This window comes from Cebus imitator, unplaced genomic scaffold (assembly GCF_001604975.1).
Source record: "Cebus imitator isolate Cc_AM_T3 unplaced genomic scaffold, Cebus_imitator-1.0 Scaffold49, whole genome shotgun sequence".
NCBI classification, from domain to species: domain Eukaryota; kingdom Metazoa; phylum Chordata; class Mammalia; order Primates; family Cebidae; genus Cebus; species Cebus imitator.
In genome coordinates this window covers 6056180-6063901 of record NW_016107364.1, presented here as the reverse complement: position 1 = coordinate 6063901, position 7722 = coordinate 6056180, and positions in this window count along the sequence as shown.

Sequence of the window (7722 nt, the reverse complement as noted above, 5' to 3'; positions counted from 1 at the left end):
TTACTCTAGAATAATGGCTTGTACATGTGGACAGTACAACACCCCGCAGGTAGTAACTTTTGTGCCTAACAAATAGCTGCATGTTTTCCAATTCCCAGCCAGGAAGATGCTTTGAAAATGCGATTGGAAGCAGGTTGGGGAGGGTAAGGCAGCTTCTTCCTTGCTCTCTGTTGATCTGCAGTCTTGTCCCCCACCCCATCCACACAGCCTTTACTGCAGGAGGGGCTCCGTTAGGGTCAGGACCAGGCCTAACATATTTACTGAACCTCCCTGGGTTAGACTTTCAAGCAGCCAGGAACAGAAGCACACAGGTTGCGAAGGCTAGCAGGGCTCCCCAGGGAAGAGCTGCTTACGGTGAACTGGGAGTGTGCACTGCGTGGACAGTCAGCCCCCTCTGGTGACTGGCAGCTGCTGAGGCACCCACGCCACTCAGGCCTTTGCTCCCTGCTGGCTGTCATTCTGCTTCAGTTTCTACCTGGATACTTCGTTTTCTACATCTCAGGTTGACGTTTCTCAGAAGAGAGCATGTGACTCTTTTAGCAAGTCATCATTGGAACTAAAATTCCCCAGCTGTGCAGGACACTCGCTCCAGGCTCTCTCCAGGCCAGTGGAGCCACTGGCCCAATCCCACATGCTGATGGCTGCCTTTGGGTCTGGTGCCCGTCTGGCACAACCGCACAGCACATAGTGCAGCCATCTGTGCTTGGGGACCCCCTAGAGAGGTGTGGGCATGCAGGGCCCTCTGCGACTTCTCCCAGGACAGGGGCTGCACAGCTGGCAGACCCCACAGGGCCTGAGGGACAGCCCAGCTCACAGGACACATGGCAGGAAAGGCCTTTTGGCCATTTGCACTGGCTCACTAGGGAGAGTGCTGGAAAGAAGCAAGCAGCAGGAGGCAGAAGGTTCCCATGCCTTCTTCCTCCACAGCCTTGGGATCAGGCTGGGACTCTCCCCTTGCATTTGTGAAAACAGAGCTATTTTTATCCTCTAGTTAAAAGCTGCCGCTGCACTCAGTGCATGCTTCTTGATTCGGCGGTCCCCAGGCAGCATTTTAATCCAAGAATCTAGAGGGGCCGACCTGGGCAGAGAAGTTCAAGCAGGCAGTTAAGAAAATGAAAATGAGCATATAGAGTTAAGCCCTTAAAGTCTCATAAATCACTGCTTTGAAGGAACTCCAATTATTCCAATGACTACCCTCCACCCAAAACAGCAGCAGCAGCAGCAAATCCTAGTCTGAACACTTTTTTATGAGTACTTCTTGCTCTATTGTTCAGAACATTTATATAATACCTTAACTCTTAAGTATTTTAAAGAAAGTCAATTTAATGAATTCAAAAAATTGGCTGCAATCTCCTCCAATTCAGTGGAATCTTCCTGGACTACGCCACAGATTTTCATGTTCAAAAAGCTCAAAAGAGCTTCAAAATATAATGCATTGCCTTTTCCACTAATCTTTACAGGCTTTTTACAAAAGTCAACAAAAACATCATGGAACAAGAGTAAGTCTCAGCGTGGCTGTGGGTAATGGTCAGATCTGTCATTCTGGCTTCTTCTCTTGACACTTCTGCGCTTTCCGGACTGCATGTTCTGTGTTTTACTGCAGTTATTTTTAGCCATATATATATGTATATATTTTTACTAGAGATAGAGTCTGGCTGCCATGTGTCTGAATAGGAGCCTTGTGATCAGCTTAACACTGGATTTTTCTTTTTAACATTTATCTTTTTAGAGATGCATTACTGTTGACGTGTTAGAGTGGCACATAGCTTTTCAAAATATGACATTTTTGGAAAGACTGTTCTGAAAAGTCACTGTGCATCATGTCAGCACAAGGCTCCAACTAACACTGAACTACCACCTCGAATACTGAACGAGCCGCGTGCCCGGCTCTATGCGAATTTGAAGAGGAAGTGAACAAATGAATGGCTGGATAAAGCTATTCTTTCTTTGCTTCTTTCCTTCTCTGCTTCAGATCTTCCTCTCAAGCAGGTTTATAGCCGGAGGAAAGTTAAAGTGCTTTCTCTTTCCCCCACTCTTCCCACACTGGCAAGCAGAATTATATGCATACAGAGAGATTACATATATAAAATATGTATTATATGCACGTGTATATGTACACATATATGTATCTATATACATTTATATAGGCTGAAAAGGCTTGAGACTCAAGGTTATAGTTACTCATAATCTAAGACTGCATATCTGGATAAATGCATAAAACTCTCCGTTTGCAGGTTATAAATATAAATATAGGCAATCTAATTCTATCCAAGGCAAAAAAAGAAGTATAATCCCTGCCCCCTGTAAAACTGCAATACGGTTCAAAATTTTCGCCATATGTACAGTCTCTGGATGTAAGGACAGAAAGCCCCTTCCTTGATTCATGTCCAGGTTTTGAGATGCTGGCCCAATCACCAGTGGGATGTGAGAGCTGTTTAAACAGCCTCCACATGGTTCTACGTTTTCAGGTATACTTGAAGTGAATCTTTAGATTGTATCTGAAACTAAATTGAAGTAACTTCCCTCGAGCTTTTTTGCATTCATTAAATCTAAGGAAAATGCAGAAATGCTCTTTAAAAAGTATCCCTGCACTTTGCGAGGCCCAGATGGGTGGATTACCTGAGGTCAGGAGTTCGAGACCAGCCTGACTGATATGATGAAACCCGTCTCTACTAAAAATACAGAAATCAGCCCGGCGTGGTGGCGCACACCTGTTGTCCCAGCTACTCAGAAGTCTGCAATAGGAGAATCCCTTGAACTCAGAAGGCAGAGGTTTCAGTGAGCCAAGATTCTGCCACTGCACTCCAGACTGGGTGACAGAGCGAGATGCTGTTGCAAAAGAAAAAAAAAAGTGCCATTCAAAAATTGTAATGCTTAGCAGCTCACAAAGTATGTTGCATTGTTCATTTCATTCTTCATTTCATGTGATCCTCAGAGCAAACCTCGAGGCTGTGTTTTTCCCTCTAATCTGCTACCTTTCTAATTACTTTCATTTAACCTGCATGTGTGCCAAGCTGAGGGTGGTGGCTAAGAAGAGGAACTGTCTTGTCTACGGCTGTGAAAACATCCTTGTCAGGCTTTCCACAACCCTGACAGGCGACTGGACTCAAGAAGTTTTATCGTTTATTGAAAAAAAAAAAAAAAAGTAAAACTCTCAACATAGAAAGTTAACTTTGGCAGAATTTCCAAAATATTGTTTAATTCTCAAAATGTAGTTTAATTTCCATTTGGTGTTTCTAAGCACAGCTTCACAAAATCCCTCATTCTCTGTATTCCAAAGAGAAAAACCACGAACTTCTTGTTCAAGAAAGCAAAATGGTAGCACTTCATTTATAGTTACAGGAGGAATCTGAATACATGAAGCGAGAGCGTAAGTCATGCTGTGGCCCCTCACGTGGAAGATTCCAGGAAGCAGAGAGATTGGAAGCAGACAGCTGCCCCACAAGCAGCACAGGGAGTTTTGAGAATCTTGGGCCCTCACACTGATGCCCACAGTGGGAAGGCCTGAGATGCGCAGGGAGGGGACTGGTGGCCGAGTTGACGCACGCTTTTCGCATGTGCGTTGTATTATGACAATGGCTTGAATAAAATGATTTGTTTTTATCTTATTTATTTTCATCTCTTCTCCTCTACTAACGTATTTTAATTGCCATGCTGTTGTGAGCCTCAAGCTAATTTTGGAACTTTGCAACTAACAATGCTGATTGAGATTTGTCACCTTCTACCGGGTGACCAACTGTCAGGATTCATCTGTGAGCCTGGGGTGAGCCTTCTGGATTTTTATCATCCCAACATGCTGCAATAATGCCACTATTCATTTCTCATTTATATTTTTAAAAATCCAAATATTTGAAGATTATATTTACTAATTAATCAGGAAAATAACTTTTTCTTAATGTTGAATCTTGCTTGTCGTCACTCCTCATCTTGCATGGATTATGTACAAAAGAACCAAATGCTGAATTTAATTATAAACATACAACCCTTGTTGCAGCTTACTTCAGATTTAAAATAAAGGGACCAAAATATAATGAAAATATGTGTGCTCACACAAAATTATGCTCATTAATCAATAACTTGTAGTAGATTTCTGCCAAAACATCTCTCACGTGTTGTACTTAGTGTTTCATGTTTTTTTATAACATCACTTATTTCTAAGCCGACGTGGTTTATTCTTCTGCAAGTAAAGGCAGTTAGGAAATGATGGTTTCAATTTTCCCTTTTTTATTTTTAATTAATTAATTTTAATTATTTTTTTGAGACAGTGTCTTACGCTGTTGCCCAGGCTGGAGTGCAGTGCCATGATCTCATCTCACTGCAACCTCCACTTCCGGGTTCAAGTATTTCTCCTGCCTCAGCCTCCCGAGTAGCTGGGATCACAGGCGTGCGCCACCACACCTGGCTAATTTTTGTATTTTTAGAAGAGAAGAGGTTTTGCCATGTTGGCCAGGCTGGTCTCAAACTCCCGACCTCAAGTGATCTGCCCACCTCGGCCTCCCAAAGTACTGGGATTACAGGCGTGAGCCATTGTGCCCGGCCTGATTTTCCCTTTTTGATGGACTGACTTTCCACCTTTCGTTTTCTTAGCTGAGAAGAGAAGAGTATATTTGGGATTTGAAAACATTCATCATTTCTATACCTTTTATTGGCAGTTTGAAGCTATTTTCCCAACTTACTTTTTATGTGAGAGGAGAAAAAACACTTCCCTGTTTCAGAATATTAACAGTTTTAAAACCCTTGATAAGCAAAGGGAAATTGAAACCACCAAACTTTTCTGCAAATATCCAAAGTTCTGTGTGCTTTTGATGACAGCAATCTACCCAGAGCCAGAGGAATGGAGGAAAACGGGAGTCAGGCCGAGCACCAGCCCACACTCTATGCCCCATATGCTACCACACAGACTCCACAAGCGGAGGCTGGACATGTCCATTCCTTCTTCAGACATAGCAAAATAACCAAATGCGTGAAGACATGTTCACTTATGTGACTGCATTTTCTGTTTGCGTTCAAATATTTGGCACCGTCAGTGCCCAAGTAAGGGTTTCAAAACAATGTTTGGCTCAGAAACATCACTCACCATGAAATCTAAGTCAAATCATTGCATTACTCCTCCTGGACCCATTTGCTCTAAGGTCTTACCTTTAATTAGGAAATGAAAGCCGTGCTGAACAATCCAGGCATAAACAGGCAAGTGGAGGTGTTTTCTCTCTCAGTACCCTACGGTCAGCCACACCCTTGAGATTTGGTTTATCAAGTAATTTATTTCCACGTATTTTAGGTGCCTGGGGCTGGGGTAACAAACTGCCACAAACCAGGTGGCTCACAAAGCCCAGAAACACATTGTCTCCCAGCTCCAGAGACCAGAAGTCTGAGGTCCAGGCACTGGCAGGGACACGCCCTCTCTGCAGCCCTAAGAGAGAACCCTTCCTGCCAGCAAGCCTCAGTGCTCCTTGGCTTGCGGCCAGGTCACTGCAACCTCAGCTCTGTCTTCACACGGCCTTCATCTCTGTGTGTCTGTGTGCTTCTCATCTTCTCATAAGGACACCAGTCACTGGGTTCAGGGCCTGCCCTAATTCAGTATAACCTCCTTTTAATGAATTGCATCTGTAAAAGTCCTATTTCCAAGTAAAGTCCTGTTCTGAAAACCAGGTGGATGTGAATTTTGGGGTGTGCTGTCCTGAGTCACCTACTATTCACATAGGGTTACAAAGCACATTCTGTGTTCCTGCCCTCCTGAAAGCCACTCTGATTCAATCCTCCAATGGCTCCTGATGATATGGTTTGGCTGTGTCCCCACCCAAATCCCATCTTGAATTCCCACGTATTGTGGGAGGGACCCGATGGGAGGTAATTGAATCATAGGGTCAGATCTTACCCATGTTGTTCTCATGAGAGTGAATGAGTCATCAGATCTGATGGTTTTAGAAAGGGAGGTTTCCCTGCACAAACCCTCTTCTCTTGTCTGCTGCCACGGGAGATGCGCCTTTCACCTCCCTGCTGTGACTGTGAGGCTTCCCAGCCATGTGGAACTGTAAGTCTATTAAACCTCTTTCTTTTGTAAATTGCCCAGTGTCAGGCATGTCTTTATCAGCAGTGTGAAAACAGACTAATTCAGCTCCTATGCCCCACCGCATCTCACGCTGCGGTCAGCCAGACAAACATGCTAATGAGCGATGTCTAGAGCAGCTGAAGTTTACTGGTAGTTCTAAAAGGAAGAAGAGAAAGAAAAAGAGGAAGAAAAATAGGGGGGAAATGGGAAGAAAAGAATGCTTAGTAGAGACCAGAAATTGTAGCCAGGAGATGACAGTGCAAGCCCCTAGCTGTCGGGCCAACTGTCTGGGCACAGCAGCCTGCCCTGGGCCAACGAATACCCCGCTCACCCATAGTGTCACAGGTGAGTTGCATTAAGCCACACATTTGAAGCATGCTGTAAGGTCTTACCTTGAAAAATGTGAGTGAAATGATCCCGAGAGCAGGTCTGGAAATGCTAGTTCCGTGGGATGTGAGGCGGATAACTGCCATTCATTCAGTGCTGGGAGCAGGTCCCGGGACGTGCGGCGGATAACTGCCATTCATTCAGAGTGCTGGGAGCAGGTCTGGGGAGTCCTGGCACAGACAGCACAGCCTCTCTCAGCCCACTCTCTAGAGCCTCGTGGCTCTTGAACATGGGAGTCCCTCCCTGCAAGGCCTAAGAACACAACCAATTATCCACACAGGAGGAATCAAGGATGGCTTACCTGATGCTTGATTGATGGTTGATTAGCACCAGAGAGCCCAAGCTGTGCTAGGATATTGAAGCCAAGTCAGAGAAGTTATCTACTGTGAAATTAATAACATTTAAGGTACAAGGCTCCTCCCCCACAGGCTCCTTCAAAATAAGCATTCACTTTTGTGCCTCAATTTTTTTATGTGTGGTTTTCTGTTCCTTTACTTAGGGCAATCTCTAAATTGCAAAACCTTCAGATTGTGCAAGCCTGGATCCAGCCTTGGGCTAAGTAAGGACAGAGCTGCTCAGAACCATCAGGCAATGACAGTTAAGGCACCCCAGCCCTGGGTTCCAGCTGCTGCCACAAATCATTGCCGAGGATGTCACATGGGCCCTGTTCCGGAGGCTTCTGCTGTCTCCTGATTCAAGTCATGCTGTCTATTCTCAAAAACCATTTAGCTCTTTGATGTACTTAATTTGGCAAAATAAAATTGAAGAAACCATTTGTGTCAGCAGCTCCACTACTACTTTTAGCTTAGGATATTGATGATTAAGAATTATCTCAGTCCATGGACACGCTCTTGGAAAGCTTTAAAGAGGATAGCCATATGCCCAGAACCCCAGAAAGTCACAGCCGGAATGGCAGGATGCTCAAGTCCCTGGGGTGTCCCGAGCCCGGGAGGTTGAGGACCGTCTATAGAAATCCAGGCCTGCTTTTTAGTGTGGTGGGTTGTTAGGATGGGGTGTCTGGGAAGAAGCTGGGGAGCTTTCTGTGCACTCAAAGTGATGGGTCAGGGGGTTTTGGGCCCATGAAGGAGCCAGGGAGGCAGCTGGGCAGGGGTGGTGGGATTTCTTTTCCCCATCACTCCTCTTTGGGGTGTGCTTTTGAGATGTGTAAGAAAGGTTTTCCTTCTTTTGGAACTTCCAGTCCAGTGAGGCCTTGGAGTCAGGAGTAGGGGTGGCAGGAGCAGGTGGGGGCAGGAGCAGGAGGGGGCAGGAGCAGGAGGGGGCAGGAG